General features: G+C 48.7%; 1 protein-coding gene across 1 annotated transcript in view; it reads right to left on the reverse strand.

Annotated features, from left to right (window-relative positions):
- CCDC92B (coiled-coil domain containing 92B) overlaps positions 1-7,575 on the reverse strand; it is a 31,336-nt gene extending 23,761 nt beyond the window's left edge. The window contains exon 1 of the mRNA XM_027767879.1: positions 7,506-7,575. The gene's annotated coding sequence lies outside the window, so the exon portion shown is untranslated. The remainder of the gene's footprint in view (positions 1-7,505) is intronic.
- Between the last annotated feature and the right edge of the window lie 103 nt (positions 7,576-7,678).

The raw sequence follows: 7,678 nt of genomic DNA on the forward strand, positions 1-7,678 counted from the left end.
CGAGCAGTTAGCGTAATGGCTATGTCACTGGACTCCCACGTAGTCGATTGTGGTTCACGTCTCGGACCCGGTGGCTTAGAACTCACTCCGGGCACGTGTGTGTGCGTGCCCAAGATCCCGAGAGGAGAATGGAGGAGAAGGGACTGTGGCATGGCCATCTCCCCTGGAGGGTGATTTCTTGCTTTCTGTCTCTTTGTCTCTCTCTGTCTGTCTATCGAGCGCACATGCCCTATAGCGAAAACCTTTCAAAAAAAAAAAAAAAAAAGAAGAGGTAGATAGAAAGTGAGAAATCACACCCCCAAGAGGGATGACCACGCCGCAATTCCTTCTCCTCCATTCTCCTCTCAGGATTTTATGTACACATGTACGTACACCTAGTGTGTTTTAAGCCTCCAAGTCCAGAACTTGAGCATGGTGGGTGGCCATGTAGGAGTCCAGTGCCTTAGCCCCTACGCCCCTGCTAGCCCTGCCTTTTTTTTTTTTTTTTTTAAGAATCATTGATTTATTTCATTGCATTTGTTATTATTTATTTATTATTATTTTAAAATCTGACCAGAGAGAGAAAGGAAACGCAAGAAAGTAAGGTGTCAGTTCCAGGACTTGAATCTTGGTTGACCACGTGGAAATTCAGCACTTTAATCACCATGTCATCTGCCGGCCCGATTTTTCCTTTCTTTATATTGTATAACAAATCTATTTGCACATCCCATTTGCCCTACCTCCAAAAATTATTCCAAATCTAATGGCCTCTCATTACCTCCACTGCTAACGCTGTAGTCCAAGCCACCAACTTCCCTCTGGTGCACCACTGCCACAGCCCCTTAACCGGCTTCTCGCTTTCCCCCGTGTTTCTCGAGGAGTCAGATGTCCTTTCGTAAATATAAGTCTGATCATGTCTCCCTGTCTTCTACTCAGAACTCTCCAACGCTTCCCATCATACTTAAGACCACACCCAAAGTTCTTTTCAAACCTCAGGCCTCCATGGTCTGCCCCCAGCTCTCTCAGCTACCACTCTCCCCACTGCTGGCTCCATCCCAACCACTCGGGCTTCTTTGCAGTTTCCTAAACATGTCAAGCCATTCAAAGCCTCAGGGACTTTGAATGTGCTGTGCCCTCTGCCACAATGCCCTTCGCCAAGATATCGTCATGGTCCATTCCCTTCTTTCTTTCAGGACTCTGTTCAAATGTCACCTCCTTGGGGCCTGATCACCCACTGACAATAGAGTCTTCTGTCACTCTGCACTCCCTTAATCTGCCTTATTTTTCTTCCATGAATTTATTACCACATAAGCATATTAAATGTTTGTTTATTGTCTATTTCTCCTGCCAGATTGTTAGCAACAGAAGATGAAAGGCTTTTTCTTTGCTCCCTAGCACAGTACCTGGCAAATAGAAGGTACTCAGTAAACCTTTGTAGAATGCATAAGAGCGAACACGTGGGGATGGGGGAGACTGATGGAGGGGCAGGTGTATAGAGAAGGTAAGGTTGAGACAGGCATGTTAGACTTGACTTGCCCAAGAAACCTCAGACTCAAATAAACAGATGTCAAGCAGGCGGTCAGACAGACTGGTGCATAACTCAGGAGAAGCAGGTGAGTATGTGTCTGGGAAATTGTGTGTCTAGACCGGGACATGTGTGTCTATGTATCTGTCCTTGTGCTTGGGTTTAGCGTGTACCTCAGGAAGCATGTATGTACATTTCTTGATTCTCCTGCATCTGTGTGTCTGTTGTGTGCCCACCTGGAGAATAAAGGGCCTCGCTTAGTTAAGATGCAGAAAGAAGAGGTCTGTTCCCAGCTACTGCTATGCAAATGTGTCTGAAGAGTAAAAGCCCTTCCCACACAGCCCTGGAGACTGGACCCTGGCCACAGTGAGAGGCTGAGCCAACCAGCTGTTTCTGTGCTTTCCCAGAAGGACTTGAGTATTTGCTTCCAAGTAGGCAGCCTGCTCTTCTTAGGGCGGAAATTTGGGTCACAAATGATCTTGGCAAATATTCTTTCTTAGATGTTGTTGTTTCATTTGTTTGGGGGAGGGTGGGAGATGTAGTAGGGAGAGGAACCAGGGACAACACAAATCTCTGTGGGGCTGGGATGTCACAAGCACTTCAAAAAGCCCGAGCCAGGGAAACATCAGGTTTTCACATGAGGAATGCAGCCCTGGAAGTTCTGGGCTGCAGGAGCTCATTCCTGAGGACTTGGTCCAGGCAGTGGCAGCAGCTGATAGGTCAGCGCTAACAGTTCCACCATCCCCACACCCAGCCCCAGGTGCCCAGCTCTATGCAGAGGATCACTCGCCTCTGTCCACTGTCCTGACCACCTCAATGCCTGCCGTTATTTCTGCTTCCCTCCTTCAGATGTTCCTAGTTCTTTTAGAATTTTCTTTCTTTTTTTAAAAAAAATTATTATTTAATTTTATTTATTCATTCATTTATTTTAGTTTGACCAGAGAGAGACACGGGGAGGGGGGAGTGGAAAAGTAAGCTACCAGGTCCTGGACTTGAACTGTGATCGGCCATGTGGGAGTGTCCAGCGCCTTAACCACACACCACCTGCTGGCCTCCTTTTTGAATTTTCTAGCTTGATAAGAAATCTTAATTTCTAGCTAGAAATCTTAATCTTCTAGCTTAATGAGAAAAGGATCATTAAAAAAGAAAGTGTTGGCACCAGCAGGTGGCATAGTGGTTAAGGGCGTTGGACTCCCACATGGCGGACTGTGGAGCTCATTCCTAAGGACTTGGTCCAGGCAGTGGCGTAATGGCTATGTCGCTGGATTCCCACGTAGTTGACCGTGGTTCGCATCCCGGACCCGGTGGCTTGGAACTCATGCCGGGCGCGTGTGTGTACGTGCCCAAGATCCCGAGAGGAGAATAGAGAAGGGATTGCGGCGTGACCATCCCCCCTGGGGGGTGATTTCTCACTTTCTGTCTCTATGTCTCTCTCTGTCTGTCTGGTGAGTGCACGTGCCCTATAGTGAAAACCTCTCCAAAAAAAAAAAAGAAAAGAAATTGTCACCAAGACTAAAAAGCACCTAATACACAAGGTTCATAATTTTTTTTTAAAAGGTTTTTGTCATAGAGAACCTGCACTTGCCAGAGAGAGAGAGAGAGAGAGAGAGGGAAAGCGAGAAATCACCCCCTGGGGGGGGATGGCCATGCTGCCATTCCTTCTGCTCTACTCTCCTCCTGGGATTTGGGTATGCATGCATATGTGCCCAATATAATTTTCAAGCCACCAGGTCCGGAACTCAAAACTGTTGTCAGCCATGTGGGAGTCCAGTGCCTCAATTACCATGGTACCTTCTAACCCTCACCATTTTTATTTATTTATTTATTTTAGTTTTACCGTAAAGGATGTGTAATCTCCAGAGATAGACACACGGTGAGAAAGACAGAGATGAGGAAAAGCAATAAATCACCCCCCAGGAAGGATGGCCATGCTGCAATCCCTTCTCCTCCATTCTCCTGTAGGGATTTTGGGCACACACGCACACATGTCTGGCATGTTTTTCAAGCCACTGGGTCAGGAACTCAAACCATGCATTTGGCAATGTGGGATCCAGCTGCCTTAAGCTCCATGCCACTGGCCGGCACTCTGTTTATTCTCTTTAGAATTTCTGGGTACCCCTATTTCCTTCCCAGCTATTTGCCTACAGCCAATTTGCAAACGGCAAAGTGTAGTTCTCTCCCCTTCTCAGCTTTTACAGCCCTTTGGGGTGAGAGGACCACAGAAAACATGGCATCATAGTACTCCGGGCTCAAGGGCTTTCAGAGTCATCTGTCAGTGGTTTTTCAATGTTCCTCCATAGAGCTCCAGAATTCTACAAAGAGACCTCACATGCTGCCCACCGGATTGGAGACAAGGGCAAGGGCAGGGCTGGAAGTTTTGCTTGTCTTATCCCTCCCCTATTTTTTTTTTTTTTTTTTTTTTTTGAGAGAGAGAACTTAATTTTATTTTACTTATTTATTTATTTATCCATTTATCCATCCACTTCAATTTGACCAGAAAGCGGGGGGGGGGGGGAGAGAGAGAGAGAGAGAGGGAGAAAGTGAGAAAGCAAGCCGTTGGTTGGGACTCGAACTGCAGTCAGCCATGTGGGAGTCCAGCGCCCTTAACCACCATGTCACCTGCTGGCCTTGGTTTACTCCTATTTTCGATGATGAAGTCTTGAATACAAATTCATCGGTGGAAAATCTTCTGCTAATCAAAAGCTTAAAAATGCCAGCAGGTGGCGTAGTGGTTGGGGCGCTGGACTCTGGCATGGTGACCGCAGTTTGACCAGACCCAGTGGCTTGAAATTCATGCCAGGTGCATGTGTGTGCATACCAAAAATCCTGAGAGGAGAATAGAGAAAGGACTGTGGTGTGGCCATCCCCCTGGGGGGTGATTTCTCACTTTCTGGCTCTCTAGCTTTCTGGGGCGTGCACGTACCCTATAACAAAAATCTTTCTCTAAAAAAAAAAAAAAAAAAAAAAACTTTTATGGGGCTAGATCCATGGCACAGTGGAATGCACTGCTCAAGTGAAGCCAGATCCCACATGGTGACTGACTGGAATTCCTGGCCAGGGCACACATGTGAGTGCCCAATATCCAACAGGCTGGAGGACTACAGAAAGGGGATTTCAGTGTGACCAGACCCTGAGGAGGGTGTTCTTCTCTTTCATGTGCATGCACATGGTCTATCATGAATAAAGAAAAAACAACCTTTTGGGACCAGCAGGTGGCGTGGTGGTTAAAGCGCTGAACACTCCCACATGGCTGACCAGGGTTTGAGTCTTGGACCTGGTGGCTTGCTTTCTCACTTTCCTTCTCTTTCTCTCTGTGTCTCTCTCTGGTCAAATCAAAATAAAATGAATGAATGAATACAAGTAAATAAATAATTAAAAAGAAAAAAACAACCTTTTTTTTTAGAGAGATTTTTGCTAGAGGGCATGTGTGCTCACCAGTCACCGAGAGACAGAGACAGAAAGAGAGAAATCACCCTTCAGGAGGGAAGGCCACACTGCAATCCCTTCTCCTCTACTCTCCTCCCAAGATCTTGGGCATGCATATACACATGCCCGGTGTGAGTTGTAGGCTATCGGATCCAGGACTCGAACTGTGGTTGACTACGTGGAAGCCCAGCAATGTAACCATCACATCATCTGTTGGTACCTCCGAACAAACCATTTTTACGGTCCAGTCTTGCCTTGGGTATCTGAATCCCACCTTCCCTCCACCCCTTTAGTCTCTCAATGCTGCCTCCATCTCTCCCTCAGGCAGATGAGGTGGCTGGGAGAGCAACCAGAACCCAGGCTTCCTGCTTTCTAGACACATGGAGTTTCCTTGCAAACTGGTGGTTCCCCCCCACTGCCTCCCCCCCACATACAACAATTCTCTTGTCCCATTTTCAATTTCTTTCTTAGTATTTCTTTTTCTCTTTGGGACTAAGAATATTGAATAAACAAATATCTTTATACTGTGCTGAACACTCATTACCCACATTTTGTTAAAAATTCTTTAAAGAGGGGGACCAGCAGATGGCGTAGTGGTTAGGTCGTTGGACTCTCACATGGTCAACTGCGGTTCCTGTCCCAGACCTGGTGGCTTCAAACTCATGTGGGACACATGTAGGTGTGTGCCCAAAATCCCAGGAGGAGAATGGAGAAGGGATTGCAGCATGGCCACCCCCCCCTCCCCCAAGGTGATTTCTCACTTTCCCTCTCACTGTCTCTGTCTCTTTTTCTCTCCCGTGAGCACATGTGCCCTAAAACAAAAACCTTAAAAACAAAATTCTTGGGGCCGGCAGGTGCTGTGGCAGTTAAAGGCGCTGGACTCCCATGTAGCTGATTGTGGTTTGAGTCTCCAACTGGGCAGCTTACTCTCTGGTCAAATTGAAAAATAATGATAATAAATAAATAAATATTTTAAAAATTATTTAAGTAGGTATGCCTTCTTATCTCAATGGGAATACTAAACTTATTTTATCATTTTTCTATTAGCATAGTATATTAGGAAGAACAAGCATACTTATAAATGAATAAGTAAATGGATCAATATAAGTATTTTTTTTCTTAGTCATTATTCCTCTTCACTACCTGACTCAGAAGCCAGGGGCAGGAAACTCAAGAAGCCTTTCTGGGACATGGCATCAACACACAGGTAACAATATTTATAATATTAAGAACGACACTGTTCTTAGGAGTTTATATACATGAACTCATCTTGACAACAACCCCACCTTGAAGGTTCTATGAGTACATCCATTCCATAGATGATGAAACAGGCTCAGCGAGGTAAAGCAGTTCTTACCTCCTATCCGCTACTACAGTGCCTGGCAACCAGGAGCACCCCACTGCGTGCTTATCCCAGAAAGTAAGGCCCTTCACTACCTAAACACAGACCACATCTGCCGGCTGTCTCCTCTTGCAGTTCTACCTCTTGCTGTTCTGATGGGAAACTTTCCCTCTAGCTGTGGCTATCCCCTCACTTACTGTATACCCCATCTCCTCTCTGCCTCCCGGGACGACCTGTGCCTCTTCAGGCAGCTCCAATGCTGCCTCTCCCCTGGATCCCCCAGGCCCGAGTGCCTGTCTCCCTCCTCTGTGGTCCCAGGCAATGTGTTGGAACCTGGGTTGCAGGGGGCACCACAGTCTTTGTCTTGTATGTGTACACACAGCTGGCTCCTGCTCTCACCCATAAGCCTCCTGAGGGCAGGATTTTGTCTCTAGGAATCCCTTGCAAGGGACAGGTCCACAATGAATGTGGGTGAAACACGGAGGAAGAGTTGAGTCTTACTGGGAATCATCAGGGCAAGCAAATGCATGTATTAAAAAATAATTATCCTGCCGCCACCCCCACCCCTGGGGTCCTTGGTTCTCCTGGGGACTTGAGTCTGGAGGAAGGATTCAGCCTTTGACAAATGTCGAGGACTCTGTCTGCAAGGTGGGGCCACTTGGTTAGTGGTGGATCCACATTCCCCAGGGATCTTGTGGTCTTTCTCACTCCAGGCCCCTCCTCCCACAATACCCCTCAACTCTGGCTCTCCCTCTCCACTGAAGATTCCAGGACCCCCAACCTCAGCAAAGCTGAAGATCCCGGAATTGGGGTATATGGGGAAACTGGAGCCCCCTACTCCCTTCTGTTTTGATGTTCTGCTCTTATTATGCCTCGAATATGACTTCCAGAGAAGACAGGGTGGGGGCATGTGGGGATTAAGAGGATGGGGGAGAGAGGTACCAGGGAGGACAGGGAAAAGCAGGCAGAAAGGACGGTGTGTGCGGCGGAAGGTGGCGGGGGATCTCGACCTCTGGCCCCTCTGGACTCTCCGCCAGCGCCAGGAAGGGCCCAGGTCCGGGCGGTGGAGGACAACTTCTGCCAGCAGCCCGCCGCGAGTCCCGTCCGCCTCCCGCGCGCTGCGGCGCCCAGCCCCGCGCCAGTCCTCCCGGGGTTGCCAGAGCTCGGCCGCGCAGCTCCCCACCCGGGGCCACCCTGGCGTCCACCCCCACGCCTACCGACCAGCCTCCTCACCTTCGGGACCCGAGGGAGCGACCAGCCGGCGGGGCCCTGGGTCCGGGCCGGGCTGGGTGCGGGGAAGCGCTCTTCCCCCCCGCGCTAGCTGCGCCCGGGGTTCCGCAGCGCCCGCCCCGGCTGCGGCGCCATCAGCTGCTGCGAGGATGCGGGGCTGTCGGGCCGGGGCTCAG

Source organism: Tupaia chinensis, unplaced genomic scaffold (genome assembly GCF_000334495.1).
Source record: "Tupaia chinensis unplaced genomic scaffold, TupChi_1.0 Scaffold144899_1, whole genome shotgun sequence".
In the NCBI taxonomy this organism is placed as follows: Eukaryota; Metazoa; Chordata; class Mammalia; order Scandentia; family Tupaiidae; genus Tupaia; species Tupaia belangeri.